This window comes from Martes martes, assembly GCF_963455335.1.
Source record: "Martes martes genome assembly, chromosome: 11".
In the NCBI taxonomy this organism is placed as follows: domain Eukaryota; kingdom Metazoa; phylum Chordata; class Mammalia; order Carnivora; family Mustelidae; genus Martes; species Martes martes.
Window position 1 is genome coordinate 90,609,797 of NC_137899.1, and position 15,139 is coordinate 90,624,935.

At 36.0% G+C, this 15,139-nt stretch overlaps 1 protein-coding gene across 8 annotated transcripts in view; it reads right to left on the reverse strand.

The window, feature by feature from the left end:
- CNOT4 (CCR4-NOT transcription complex subunit 4) overlaps positions 1-15,139 on the reverse strand; it is a 140,619-nt gene that overhangs the window by 102,607 nt on the left and 22,873 nt on the right. The gene's annotated exons all lie outside the window — the stretch shown is intronic.

Consider the following 15,139-nt stretch of genomic DNA (forward strand, 5'->3'; position numbering starts at 1 on the left):
CTCACAAGAAAACACGGACTCTTCCTACAAATGGTTTTGTCCTTACGGGTTCTGGAAGATTTCTTACTAATGAAAATCTTTAAACCTGCAAATATTGAACACATTCTCTATTTCAATTAGACTCAAGATTAGAAAGGGTCAGAAAATTAGGTATGCAGAGCAGGATATCTAGGTTATAGTTCTAATTGTCATAATAACTAGTTTCAAGAAGTTGGTCAAGTTACTGACTTTCTATAGACCTGTGGCTTCTTTGTCTACAAAACAAAATTGACTTTCTTTTTTTTTTTTTTTAAGATTTTATTTATTTATTTGACAGGTAGAGATCACAAGCAGGCAGAGAGGCAGGCAGAGAGAGAGGAGGAAGCAGGCTCCCCGCTGAGCAGAGAGCCCGATGCGGGGCTCGATCCCAGGACCCTGGGATCATGACCCGAGCTGAAGGCAGAGGCTTTAACCCACTGAGCCACCCAGGCGCCCCAAAATTGACTTTCTATGGGCCTAAGGCTTCTCCATCTATATCAGATAAATATCTAAGGTCTCTTCTGATTCTAAAATTCTAAAAATGCAAAATGATTACATTAAATCTCTGCAGTTAAGCACAAAATATTTTAAGAGGATCAAATAATAGCAACACCTAGCTGGCTCAGTCAGTGCAGCGTACGACTCTTGCTCTTGGGGTTATGAGCTGGAGCTCCACATTGGGTGCACAGAATACTTAAAAACAGCATTTTTTAAAAAAAGTATCAAATAATATGACAACCAACAATAGGAATAAAATGCTACTTAGGAAATATTTAATGATAATCAACATTCTATGATTTTAAAATTTTAAATTGTCACCATTCTTAAGAAACAAGTTTTATTTAATAAAGTCTAATGTTTTAATGTTTAATGTTAATAGATGGCTCTTAATTTTAGTGTTATAAAGGGATTTTTAGAAAAATCTAAACAGAAATTAATACATAAAAAAGCTTTTCCCAAGGCATAAGAAACATAAATTGAAGCTTTACTAATTTGGACTGAAAGAGTCTAAATTGGAGAGTACATCTTTGTATACACAGTGTATCTTATACATCATATTGCTACTGATGCACTAAATCACTGAAGATAATTTGGAAGACAGTTCAACTATTAAGCAGATTTTTCATAATTCTGATTTATTTTCTAAGCTGATACTCTCTGGTTTTAACAAATTAATGTAATTTTAAATAAAAGGACAGGACTTCATTAGGTGTACCAAGAGTGCTGAATCCTGTAAGTAATAAAACCAGATGAGAAAATACAAAATGCTTCCTAACACTTACTTGACAAAAACCTCTAATTTTAAACATTTTTTAAGAGTGTATTTTTGTGTATACGTATAAAATCTCAGAAGTATGTATGCCAAACTGACCAGAGGAGCTAGTTATCTAAGTGATCTAAAGATCTAAGTGGGCAGTGCACAGAAAATAGAAAAGAAAGGAAAATTTACAAATTCATTCTATGAGGCCAGCATTACCCTAATAACAAAACCAAATAAAGTCACTACTAAAAAAGAGAACTACAGGCCAATGTCCTGATAAACAAAGTGCAAAAATTCTCAAAAAATACTAGCAAACCAAATTCAACAATGCATTAAAAAAGAATTCACCAGGGCACCTGGGTGGCTCAGTCCATTAAGTGTCTGCCTTCAGCTCAGGTCATGATCCCAGGGTCCTGGGATTGAGCCTCACTGTCAGGCTCCCTGCTTGGTCCGTACTTGGTGGGGAGCCTGCTTCTCCAGTCCCCTCTGCTGTTCCTTCCCGCCCATCTCACTTGTGCTCTCTGGCTCTATCTCTCTCTGTCAAATAAATAAATAAAATCTTAAAACAAAAAAATTACCATTCACTATGATCAAGTAGGATTTATTCCTAGGTTGCAAGGATGGTTCAACATTCCCAAGTCAATCAATGTGATATATCATGTCAATGAGAGAAAGGATAAGAACCATATGATCATTTCAATAGATGAAGAAAAAGCATGACAAAGTACATCCATTCATGATAAAAACCCTCAACAAAGTAGGTTTAAAGGGAACACACTTCAATATAATAAAGTTCGTAAATGAAAAATCCACAGCTAACAACACCCTTAATAGAAAAACTGAGTTTTTCCCCTAAGATCAGGAACAACACAAGGATGTCCACTTTCACCACCTCTATCCAATTAGTACTGGAAGTCCTATCCATAGCAACCAGACAATAAAAAGAAATATATCCAGATTGGTAAGGAAGAAGTGAAACTTTTACTATTGGCAATGACATGATACTCTATATGGAAAACCCTAAAAGATTCCATCAAAAAACTGGTAGAACTGGGGCACCTTGGGGGCTCAGTCGGTTAAGTGTCTGCCTTCAGCTTGAGTCACGGTTACAGGGTTCTGGGATGAAGCCCCACATCAGGCTCCCTGTTAATCTGCTGCATGCTCTCTCCCTCTGCATCCTCCCTGCCACTCATGCTCTCTCCCTACCCCCTCAAATAAGTACATAAAATCTTTAAAAAAAAAAAAAACCTGCTAGAACTAATAAACAAATTTGGTAAAGTTGCAGGATATAAAATCAATGTACCGAAATCTTGCATTTCTAATACACCAATAATGAAGCAGAAGAGAAATTAAGAAAAAATCCCACTTACAACTGCACCAAAGATAATAAGACATCTAGGAATAAACCTAACCAAAAAGGTGAAAGCCCTGTACTGTGAAAACTATAAAACACTTATAAAAGAAACTGAAGATAACACAAAGAAATGGAAAGACATTCCATGCTCATGGATTGGAAGAATAAACATTGTTAGCATGTCTCTCCTACCCCAAGAAGTCTACACATTCAATGCAATCCCTATCAAAACACCACCAGCATTTGTCACAGAGCTAGAACAATCCTAAAATTTATATGGAACCACAAAAGACTCTGAACAGCCAAAGCGATCTTAAGAAGGAAAACAAAGCTGGAGGCATCGTAATTCTCACATCAAGTTTTATTATAAAGCTACTGTAATCCAAACAGTATGGTACTGGCACAAAAATGGACACATAAATTAATGGAGCAGATCAGAAAATCCAAAATAAACCCACAATTACATGGTCAACTAATCTTTAACAAATCAGGAAAAAATACCCAATGGAAAACATATGTCTCTTCAACATATGATATTGGGAAAACTGGACAGGAAAATGCAGAGAGTGAAACTAGACCACTTTCTTACACCAAACACAAAAATAAATTCAAAATGGACTAAAGACCTATGAGACCTGAACCCATAAAAATCCTGGAAGAGAACACAGGCAGTAAGCTCTTTGACATTGCCATAGCAACTTTCTTCTAGGTGTATCTCCTGAGACAAGGGAAACAAAAGCAAAACAAACTGTTGGGACTACATCAAATTAAAAAGCAAAGGAAACCATCAACAAAACAAAAAGGCAACCTACAGAATGGAAGAAGATATTTGCAAGTGACATATCTGATGAAGGGTTATTACCCAAAATATATAAGAAACTTTTAAAATTCAACACCCAGGGGCACGTGGGTGGCTCAGTCTTTTGGGCGTCTGCCTTCAGCTTCTGTCACAATTCCAGGGTCCTGAGATCAACCCCGGTGGCAGGCGCCCTGCTCAGCAGGAGGCCTGCTTCTCCCTCTCCCACTCCCCCTGCTTATATTCCCTCTCTCGCTGTCTCTCTCTCTCTCTGTCAAATAGATAAAATCTTTAAAAATAAATAAATAAAATAAAATTCAACATGAAAAAAATGAATAATCCAATTAAAATACAGGCAGAACACGTGAATAGGCATTTTTTTCAAAGACATACAGATGGCCAGCAGACATGAAAAGATGGGCAACATCACTCACCATCAGGGAAATGCAAATGAAAATCACCATGAGGTATCACCTCACACCTGTCAGAATAGTTAAAATCAAAACCACAAGAAACAACAGGTGTTGGCGAGGAGATGGAGAAAAAGTAACCCTCTTGCACTATCGGGGGAATGCAAACTGGTACAGCCACTGTGGAAAACAGTATCAAGTTACCCAAGAAGGTAAAAATAGGGGGCGCCTGGGTGGCTCAGTGGGTTAAGCCTCTGCCTTTGGCTCAGGTCATGATCCCAGGGTCCTGGGATGGAGTCCCGCATCGGGCTCTCTGCTCCACAGGGAGCCTGCTCTCTCCTCTCTCTGCCTGCTTCTCTGCTTGCTTGTGATCTCTGTCTGTCAAATAAATAAATAAAATCTAAAAAAAAAGATAAAAAATTTCCAGAAAATCTGAATGTCTGAGAAAAATATAAGGTGGAATAGTAAAGATAAAGTCAAGAGAAGGAAGAAAATAGAAATGCTGGTGCTTTAACTCAATTATACATCACCCCCCCTTTTTTTTTTTTTTTTTTTGCTGTTTCATCACCCTTTCTTTTAAAAAATTTTCCTTCACGGATTTTAAAGTCATTTGCTAGCTTAGAAAGTAAGATTGTTACAGATTACCTATGTGTACATTAAGATTCTGGGCACTCAATTTGTAGACTCTGAAAACAAAGAAATAATGTATTTTCTCTATTCTCAAGCAAACCAGAAAGAACTCTACTGGAAATTTTCCCTCAAATTTTACATATGTATTCCTTCCCCAAACTTCAGTTTATAGTAATCACTGGTATATTTTCTACTTTCTCCTTACAACAAATAGTATGTATATCAAAATCATGCAAACTCCATGCCTTACTCCTAGTATCATACCTTTAATCTTCCTTTTCTAAAAATTTCCCTTCTAGGGGGGCCTAGGTGGTGCAGCTGGCTAAGCATCCAACTCTTGGTTTCAGTTTAGGTCATGATCTCAAGAGTCCTGGGATCATAAGCCCAGCATCAGGCTCCATGCTTAGCACGGAATCCGCTTCAGATTCTCTCTCCCTCTCCCTCTGCCCCTCCCACTCATGTTCTCTCTCTAATAAATACATCTTGAGAAAAAAAAAAAACTCAGGGTGCCTGGGTGGCTCAGTGGGTTAAGCCTCTGCCTTCGGCTCAGGTCGTGATCTCAGGGTCCTGGGATCGAGCCCCGCATCGGGCTCTCTGCTTGGCGGGGAGTCTGCTTCCCCCTCTCTCTCTCTGCCTGCCTCTCTGCCTACGTGGGATCTCTCTCTCTCTCTGTCAAATAAATAGATATTTTTAAAAATCTTAAAAAAAAAATCTCCCTTCTACCCAGGGAAGGACACAGAGAAAGAAACAGACACAGTGCCAAGGCCTGAATAATTCCAACCTTGGAAAGATTGCAGTGGAGAAAAAGAATGCATGTAAAGACCACAAAAGATCATCCAGGAGAAGTAGGAGGTAAAAAAGCATAATGACTAGAGATTGAGAAAAGTGGTCAAGTTTGAGAAATTTTCTAATAGGTGATAGTCTAGATGTTAAAGTAAGGAAAAGCAGTAAGTTTCAAGAATGACCCTCAATATAACTCCCACAGATGACCAAGAATATTCATTCATTCTTTAAAATATTGAGAATCTATAAAATATTGAGTATCTACTATGTACAAGGTACTTTTCCAAGCATGGGGATCACTTGAATAAACATATCTAGAGTTAAAACTTGTGAGGGCTGATGAAATATAAATTTTTAACTCAGATATTTAATAAAGCTTTGAAACTGAATGATATGCCTGGACTTTGATTTATGTATCCGAAAAGTTCTCCTTTTGTTTAAGCCAGTTTGGGTCAAGTTTTATGTCCTTTGGGACAAGAGAATGTCTTCTCTGGATCTTCCTTCTTTAGTCTCACCTTTAATCTACTCTTCAAAAAGAAGTCAGAATAAAATTATACATTTGATGATGTTACTCTCTTAAACTCTTCCATGGCTTTATACTGTACTTAAAATAAAAGTATATGAACTATAAAGTTATTCATGATATAGCCTTAGAGTCATCTCACTTACATTTCCCTCTATACTATGCTTCAAACACCTGCCTTGAGAAAATTGTGTTTTTTGTGTGTGGGTGGTTTTTTTTTTTTTTTTTGCTACTTCCACCTCTCAGTCCCTTTTGGGAAAATAGTTGAAAGATATACTTATCATAAAACCTAGCAATTCCACTTCTAGATACTTACCCAAGAGAAATGAAAACATATGTCCACAAAAGGGCTTATAAATGTATGGTGAGGGGCAGCTGGATGGCTCAGTTGGTTAAGCATCTGACTCTTTATTTTGGCTTAGGTCATGATCTCAGGAACATGAGTTCGAGCCCTATGTTGGATTTCACGTTGGGTGCGGTGCCTGCTTAAGATTCTCTCTCTCCTTCTGTCCCTCCCCCAAACTCCTCCCTGCTCACATGTGCACGAGCGCGCTCTCTCTCTCTCTCTCTCTCTCAAAAATAAATGAATGAAAAAATGAAGGGTAATTTACACAGCTTTGGTCATAACAGCCAAGATGAGAACAAACCAAATGTCCACCAATATGTGAACGGATAAACAAACTGAAGTATAGTCATTCAGTGGAACAGTAAATAGTACTCACAATAAAAAATAACTGCTGACATATATGTAACACAGACAAATCTCAGAAGCATTACGCTAAGTATAAGAAGTCAGTCAGAAAATTATCCTACTTATATAAAATTCCATTAACAGCCAAAACTAAGCTCTGATAACAAACAGAACAAAAAATGACTGTGGAGTAGAAAAGGGTAGGAGGGAATTTTCTGGGGTGACTGGAATGTTACAGATCTCAATGGAGGGGTGAATTACACAGCTGCAAGCATTTATCACAGTTTAACTGAACACTCAAAATATCTCTTATTACTCACATATTTCATCACTTACTATATGTTCACTATTTATCGCTTATTACTCACTTATGCATCACTCACATATTTCACTATATGTAACTGATACCTCAAATTGTTTAAGTATCTTTAAAAAAAAATCAACAAAATCTTTACTAACCTGCTCTCTGTGCCTTACGGGTAAACCTACTCTATTACAATTTGGTTCTACTATTCAGCTGGTAGGAAAGACTTGGAAGGAAGCAAAGCACATAGTAGGAAGATGAGGAGAGGAAAGTGCGGGGAAGTCTCCCAGTACATGTCCTAGAGGTATAAAACCTGAAATACTCAAAATAATTATCCTAAATGACCAACAAACCTTCAGTGAGTGAACTGGGAATAGAAAGATGGGATCCTAGTTGATAAAAGTCACTATGCATGCAAATCCAGTAAGACACCACTCAAACTACTGAAAGAAAATTGGTATCTTATAAAACATAAGATTCCTAAAAAAAACCAAAAACAAACCACAATGACTTAAACTACAGAACATTTTGCAATTATTAATTAGTATGAGAATTGTGACACAAGCACCACCTTCCAAAATGGTACTAAAATTGTAAATTAAGTACCTATAAAAAAACAAATTAAAGACAAATTTTGGGCACCTGGGTGGCTCAGTCAATTAAGCATCTGCCTTTGGCTCAGGTCATAATCTGAGGGTCCTGGGATCAAGTCCTGCATCTGGCTCCCTGCTCAGCAAGGAGTTTGCTTCTCCCCTCCCATTCCCCCTCTCCTCCCTGCTCATGCTCTCTTGAGCTCTCTCTTGCTCTTGCAAATAAATAAATAAAATTTTAAAAAATTAAATGAAAAGACTAATTTTAAAGAAATCTGGTAAAAGGGGCGCCTGGATGGCTCTGTGGGTTGGGCCTCTGCCTTCGGCTCAGGTCATGATCTTGGGGTCCTGGGATCGAGTCCCGTATCGGGCTCTCTGCTCAACAGGGAGCCTGCTTCCTCCTCTGTCTCTCTCTGCCTACTTGTGATCTCTGTCTGTCAAATAAATAAAAATCTTAAAAAAAAAAAAAAAGAAATCTAGTAAGATTGTTTTAGGAAACAAATCATCAAGAGATAAAAGTAGAAAACAGCCTTGAAAGTAACTTATTGATTGTTCTTTTCCTTCTGTGAACTCCATATACTCAGCTCCTGAGTACACAATGACTTGCATTACTCATAACTATCTTATGTTACATGAGATAATCTTGTCACTCAACTAGACTTATGCTCGTGCCCTGAAGGCAGTGTTCCTAACCTAGCAGAGAGTTATACAGCACATTTACCAGCCAAATGAGATATTGCTATATATTATATTAATTGTTCCTCTACAAGTAGGTAATGGTAGAAAGCATCTCACATCACTTAAGCAATGTTCTCAAAGTAGCCCTAAAATGACTGGTTTCAAAAGAAATTAAAGAAAAAAAAAAACCTTAATTATACACCTCACAAATTATAAAAAATTCTAAACAAATAAGAGTTCTAAAAAGTGTCACAAATAGAAAAGTAAATAAAAATATTCACTCAACCTATTTAAGTCTTCCTTGTCTTCTGACAAATAAGCTATGATAGTTAATTTTAAAGATTATTTTAAAAGACTATTTCTAAACTTCTGTTAGTTAACTCAGTTTATATTAAATATTATATAATTTGTATATAAAAACTATATTCAAAAATAATAAGGAAGAAATGGGGCTACATTAATATTTTTTGGCTAAGTGAAAAGAATAAACAAAACAAACTATTAAAACATGACAAAAGTAGTTTTTTATTCACATCCCCGAAAAATGTATTATGGCATTACTAACTTGGCAAAGAATTAAAAATAAGGTTTTTTTTTTAATGGACTGAACTGAGTAGACACAGAGAGACAAATTAAGCACAGTATTTACTGACAAACTGCAGGATAAAAGTAGTGTATTATTCTATTCAGAAACTAGAGGGACATCAGACAAAAGAAGAACTCCTCTGTTTCAAGAGTACAATAGTACTCTTTATGACTTTCCTTCTAGGGACACTCTATTTCATTATGTTAATAACCAATCTTAATTTTTAAACTGGTTTTGATTCAAAACATTAACATAGTGCTAGAAGGCTACATAACCAAATGTTCTGGTTAAGAGTTAACACTTTTTTCGACCTGCTTCTGATTTGTTGTTCCTGTTAAATTTCTACACAAAGCAAATGAAAATGTAAATAAAAGCAATTCCACAAGACCATTATACTCCTAGTTAAGTTAACATTTTAAAACAGTGATACCAATTCTAAATATGTTGAAACTGAGGTGCTTACATACATATATAGCATTACAATAGGTTCAACCCTTATGAAAATCAATACAATGCAAAATCTATAATGATGACACTATCCTCTGCTCCAGCAATATTCCAGTGAATAATTTAACTAAAAGAAATGTAAGCTGTTTCAACCTTGCCTAACACTTGAGAGTGAAGTTATTATACCTTGCAGTCAATTTAAAGGAGCTACACAGTCTGGTTTAAGTCTGTTATAAAGATCTGTATTTCTAGCACCCAAACTGCCTTTGCTGTATTCCACAGTGTTGCCTATGTAACAGAACCAATGGCAACTACACGAGAAAACTTTACCAAAGATATGGATAAGTCAGTCACATAAAAACAGAATTCTGTATTTTAAAATCTCATCACTGGAAGAGGAAGGCTCCAAAATAAGACACAGACATCATGACTGGTACCTTTAAGGTGAAGGGCAACTGAAATACAAAAGAATCAGAAGAACTGGGAAACTCACTGAATATGACAATAGAGTTAGGAGTCCTACAACATCAAAGAAAAACTGCTTACGATTTTCTCAAGGATTAGCTAAAAAATAAAGCATCAATCTTTTACCCAATTGGTAAAAAATACTAATAGCAGAGTTAATCAACAAAATTAAGCAGACAGACTAAAACTGTACATGCTAAATATGTTTCTGCCTAAAACCTGGTAGATTAACCCTTCTTGACAAAATTTCAATGTACAATATGTAAGAAAACCCAATTTGGGGGGGCACCTGGGTGGCTCAGTTGGTTAAGCCACCGCTTTCGGCTCAGGTCATGATCCTGGAGTCCCAGGATCGAGACCCACATCAGGCTCCCAGATCCACAGGGAGTCTGCTTCTCCTCCAACCTTCTCCCCTCTCATGCTCTCTCTCTCTCTGATAAATAAATAAAATCTTAAAAAAAAAAAAAAAAAGAAAACCCAATTTGGTAGAAGCAAGATGGAAAGGATACTAGCAAATATTAACTATAATCTGCAAAATTATGTAAGGACAAAAATCTAATCGATAAATTAAGTGTTTGTTGTGAAATGTAAAAGGCAAAGGACTGACCCCAGTAAAAATAATTTCAGTTAAGAAAAAAAAGTCTGAGGGGCGCCTGGGTGACTCAGTCGTTAAGCTTCTGCCTTCAGCTCAGGTCATGATCCCAGGGTCCTGGGTTCGAGGCCCGAATTGGGCTCCCTGCTCAGCGGGAAGCCTGCTTCTTCCCTCCCACTACCCCTGCTTGTGTTCCCTCTCTTGCTGTGTCTCTCTCTGTCAAATAGATAAATAAAATCTTTTTTAAAAAAAGTCTGAAATGACAAGTGTAATGTCACTACATAGAAATCTGACCGATAAATTTAAATGATCCAACACAATTTTCACAGAAGATAATCTGATTAAATTCACATATATGCAGCCATGAGGAAGGAGGAGGCCATCCACCCAAACCACAAGATCAGTCACCAACCACGCAGTCAATGGAGTAATATACAACCTATTACCTTCATTTCAGAATTCTAATGGTATAATAAGCAACTGACAGGGATGCCTGGGTGGCTCAGCTGTTTAAGAGTCTGCCTTTGGCTCAGGTTGTAGTCCCAGGGTCCTGGGATCAAGTCCCACACTGAGCTCACTGCTCAGGGGGAGCCTGCTTCTCCCTCTGCCTGTTGTTGCCCCTGCTTGTGCTTGCTCTCTCTCTCTCTCTCTCTCTCTGACAAATAAATAAATAAAATCTTTAAGAAAAATAGAAGTGGTAAAAATGATAATTGTGAGTTTATTTTATGTCCCCATCTTATTTCAGAAAGTATGGTAAAGAATATATGACAACAGTAAAACAGTAATATCATGGTAAGTAAAATGAACACAAGAAAGTAAAACATAAAATAAGATTGAAAGGAAACACAGAAAAACTTGCAAAAAATAGTTTAACTTTGGGAGACTTTTGTTCTGCATGTCATTTTCAAGGGTTCTGCAATGAATATACACTAAAAATATTTTACTTTTACTAGCTAGTAAAAATGATAAAAATCAAATTACAGTAAGTGTACCTATATTAACTCTTGTTTCCATCTTTAGAACTCCAACGGCAACCACTATAAATAATTCCTGTGCATTCTTCAGATATATATAAACATATAAATATCTTTTTAAATTTTATTTAAATTCAATTAATTAACATATAATGTACCATCAGTTTCAGAGGAAGAGTTCAGTTATTCTCAGTTGCATATAACAGCCAGTGCTCATTACATCATGTGCCCTTCTTAATGCCCTCACCCAGTTACCCCATTCCGCCCCCCACCTAAAAGTATCTTTTTTAACCAAAAATGAAAAGGTACACTGTTCTGAACTATCAAAGTACACTATTTTGAGCCTTCCCTTTATCATTCAACATATACTAAGAATGTTTCTACCTTACTACATACTCCACTCTTTTTCATGGCTATGACATATTCCATCAAAGAAATGCACACATAATTTAACAAATCCTACTGACATTAATTTCAACAGTTCTCAGTCTTTTGGTATTACAATAATGCAATGCACACCCTTAAACATATGTTCCTGTGCATTAGTGTTTCAGAAACAAACCAATTCTCCAAACTTCTGAACAATAAACTCACCGAAATTACCAAATTTATAAATTCATCTTAAGGATCTGAACAAATGAGACATACAAACTCTATTATATTTTGTACTACTAATACATATTACACTGATACATTAACACATCATTATATGCATTTATAACAGTATATATATATATTTATATTTAATAACAACATGTATTGATGTTTATATATTTACATATTTGTTAACATGGAAATAAATGTAGATATGCTATATTTATAAATATTCTTTTTTAAAGATTTATTTATTTCAGAAAGACAGAGAGAGGGCAGGAGGAATGACTGAGGGAGAAGGCAAGGGAATCTCAAGCAGACTCTGTGCTGAGCATGGAGCCCAGTACAGGCTCAATCTCAGGACCCTGAGATAACAACCTGAGTGGAAACCAAGAGTCGGATGCTTAACTGTGCCACCCAGGAATCCCTGTAAATATTATTTCTACAAATATTTTATATTTATTATTATGTTAATAAACAGATTTGTTAATTTTGTGTCTTTAGTCATTAAGATTTTTAATTTATCTTTTGTGATGAGGTTTAGGTCCCTTTTTTCATTTGCCCACATTCTTGCTTGAATGAAATATTTCATTATTCCAGTCTTTAGTTAATTTCATTATTCTCAATGCCTTAGTATCATTCTTAAGTTTTGTAGCAATTAACCAAATATTAGCATTTCTTACTGGTATAGTCACTCCAGATATTTTTCAGTACATATTTACAGTAAACACATTAGATTTATAGTGAAATGAAGATAACTGATTGTGAAATGTCTTTTGGGAAATAAAATACACTCACAAAAATCAACAAAGCTATGACCCTTAGCTTACAAGTTAAACATTCCTTAAATAATGTTATGAGGACAAAAGAAAAACTGTCAACCAAATCTCATCAAAAATCTTCAAAAGCTGGGCGCCTGGGTGGCTCAGTCGTCAAGCATCTGCCTTTGGCTCAGGTCATGATCCCAGGATCCCGGGATCTAGTCCCACATCTGGCTCCTTGCTCAGCAGGAAGCCTACTTCTCCCTCTCCCACTCCCCCTACTTGTTTTCCCTCTCCCACTGTGTCTCTGTCAAATAAATAAATAAAATCTTAAAGAAAAAAAAAACTACAAAAGCTGTTTAAATCATCCCATCCAATATAAACAGCTGTAAATTTTATCAAAAACAAAAAAGCAAGGTTGGTATATGTACTTTAAATTTAACAAAAGAAACCTAGAAATACCAAAATGCTAAAATAAATAAGTAAAATAACTTTTTAGAAGACTTTAGAAAGCAGAAAATGCTGAGAAAAAAACTAAAATAACTTTTCAAAGGATTGGAAAGAAATCAGAGTATAAATGAAAAATCCTCCCATGAAATAATCTAATTTTGTCCACATTCACTAGGAAAATATTTTCCTGAAAACAATGATATAAGAAATCGGTAACTATGACAAAATTGACCTGTAGATTAAGTGACCTAGAGCCGGTATATCTGTAGAAATAATTCCTGGAAATGAAATTGCTGGATCAAGCAAGGTATATGCAATTTTCCGTTTTTACAAACATTGCCAAATTGCCTGTTAAAAAGTTGGACAAATCTGCATTCTCACTAAAACCTATTAGAACCAAACATTTTAATCCTTACCAATCTAAAATGTAAATACAGCAATCACTGTTATTTTTAATTTGCATTTTTAAAAAGGTAAGTGAGTGTATATACTTTATAATGGAAAAAACTTTCAAAGCAATTAAATTATGAAAAAGCATGAAAAATATTTACATAACAAATTTTTAAGGCACACAAAATGGCTCTACACTAAACGTAAGAACATAGAAATAAATTCTCATATTAATAAGAAATCATGATAACGTGCAAAAAAAATGAAAATGCTGTTTATTTTCGGATTCTGGAATTATACGTTTTTTTCATTCCTTTTCCAAATTTTCTCCAGTGTTATTATTATGCTGATTTTCTGTTAACAAAAAGTTCTAGTGGCTTAGAAGTAAAGAATAAGCACAGCTTTTTATGCCACTCAGGGTTTTTTTATTTCCTGTCAATGGCCCACCCAGTTTTCAACTGCCTGGTGCCAAAACTGCATCATAATCTTCAATTTAGCACCTTCCTCCATTTTCTAATATGGAAGATTTTCCTCCATGGAGGAAATGGAGGAAAGCACTTTCCTCCATTTTCTCTAGAATCCAATTTGTATACAGTTCTGTCTGATTAACTTCCCTTCAGACCAGTGCTTATGAAACTTCATAATACATACGAATCAGTTGGGTACCTTGTTGAAAATGCAGATTTTGATTCTATAGGTCTGAGGTGGAGTATTAAATTCTGCATTTCTAATAAACTCCCAAGTTATGCTAATGCTTTACATGTACAGCATTCTTCAAGTCACTCTTCAGATTAATAACTTTTAATTTGGCTTACAGATTCCTGTTCAAATTTAAATTCTCTCCTTGTGCTCAGGAATCCTCTCTACCCTCCTACGACTGCATAACTCTACTGCCGCAAAGAATGTCCTCCTCACGCTCCTTCCCACAGGCCATGCTCATTTTGGGTGAGCAGTCCCCTTAGATAGATAATGTTCACTTCAACTTCCTCTCTCGCTCCACCTACCATTCGGTCAAGTATTACCTTTTCAAAAGACCACACAAATTAATCCCATCCACATTCTTTAATTATTCCTTTTCTGAATTTGTATAGTATTTCTCCATTAAGCATCTGGTGTCTAATGTCTATATATTAGAACCCCTGCAGAGGCATTTGTCTTATGTTCCACAAAGTACCATGAGGACACAAATTTTCCTCTCATTTAATGCCTAGCAATATACTTAGCATATAATTCGTAATTCAGTCTAAATTTATCCAGAGAATCATACTTTGTGGGTGGCTTTTGAAAAAATAACAAAAACATGGGGCACCTGGGTGGCTCAGTGGGTTAAGCCTCTGCCTTTGGCTCAGGTCATGATCCCAGGGTCCTGGGATCGAGCCCCGCATCGGGCTCTCTGCTCAGCAGGGACCCTGCTTCCCTCTCTCTCTGCCTGCCTCTCGGCCTACTTGTGATCTCCGTCTGTTAAATAAAATAAATAAAATCTTTAAAAAAAAAAAAAAGAAAAAATAACAAAAACATACTGCAATATTTCACCTTGGAACAATAATATTTTAAGGCTAACTTGCCTCTAGTATAAATGTAAATTACACTGCCAACATAAGAACCAGTGACAATTCAGAACAAAGAATATTACATATTGTTAAAAACTACAGAGAATGTTAAATGAGACATGGGACATAAAGGATTTATGGGAAATAAAGAATTCTTACTAAGGGGGAGGAAATAAGAATAAAAAGAAAGTTATTGTCAATGATGCTATACAAACCAGTAATAAAGGACATGAACCAAATAGAATGGATCAGGCAGAGAGTAAGAAGAGAGTTGCATAGGGAGAGAGGTAGG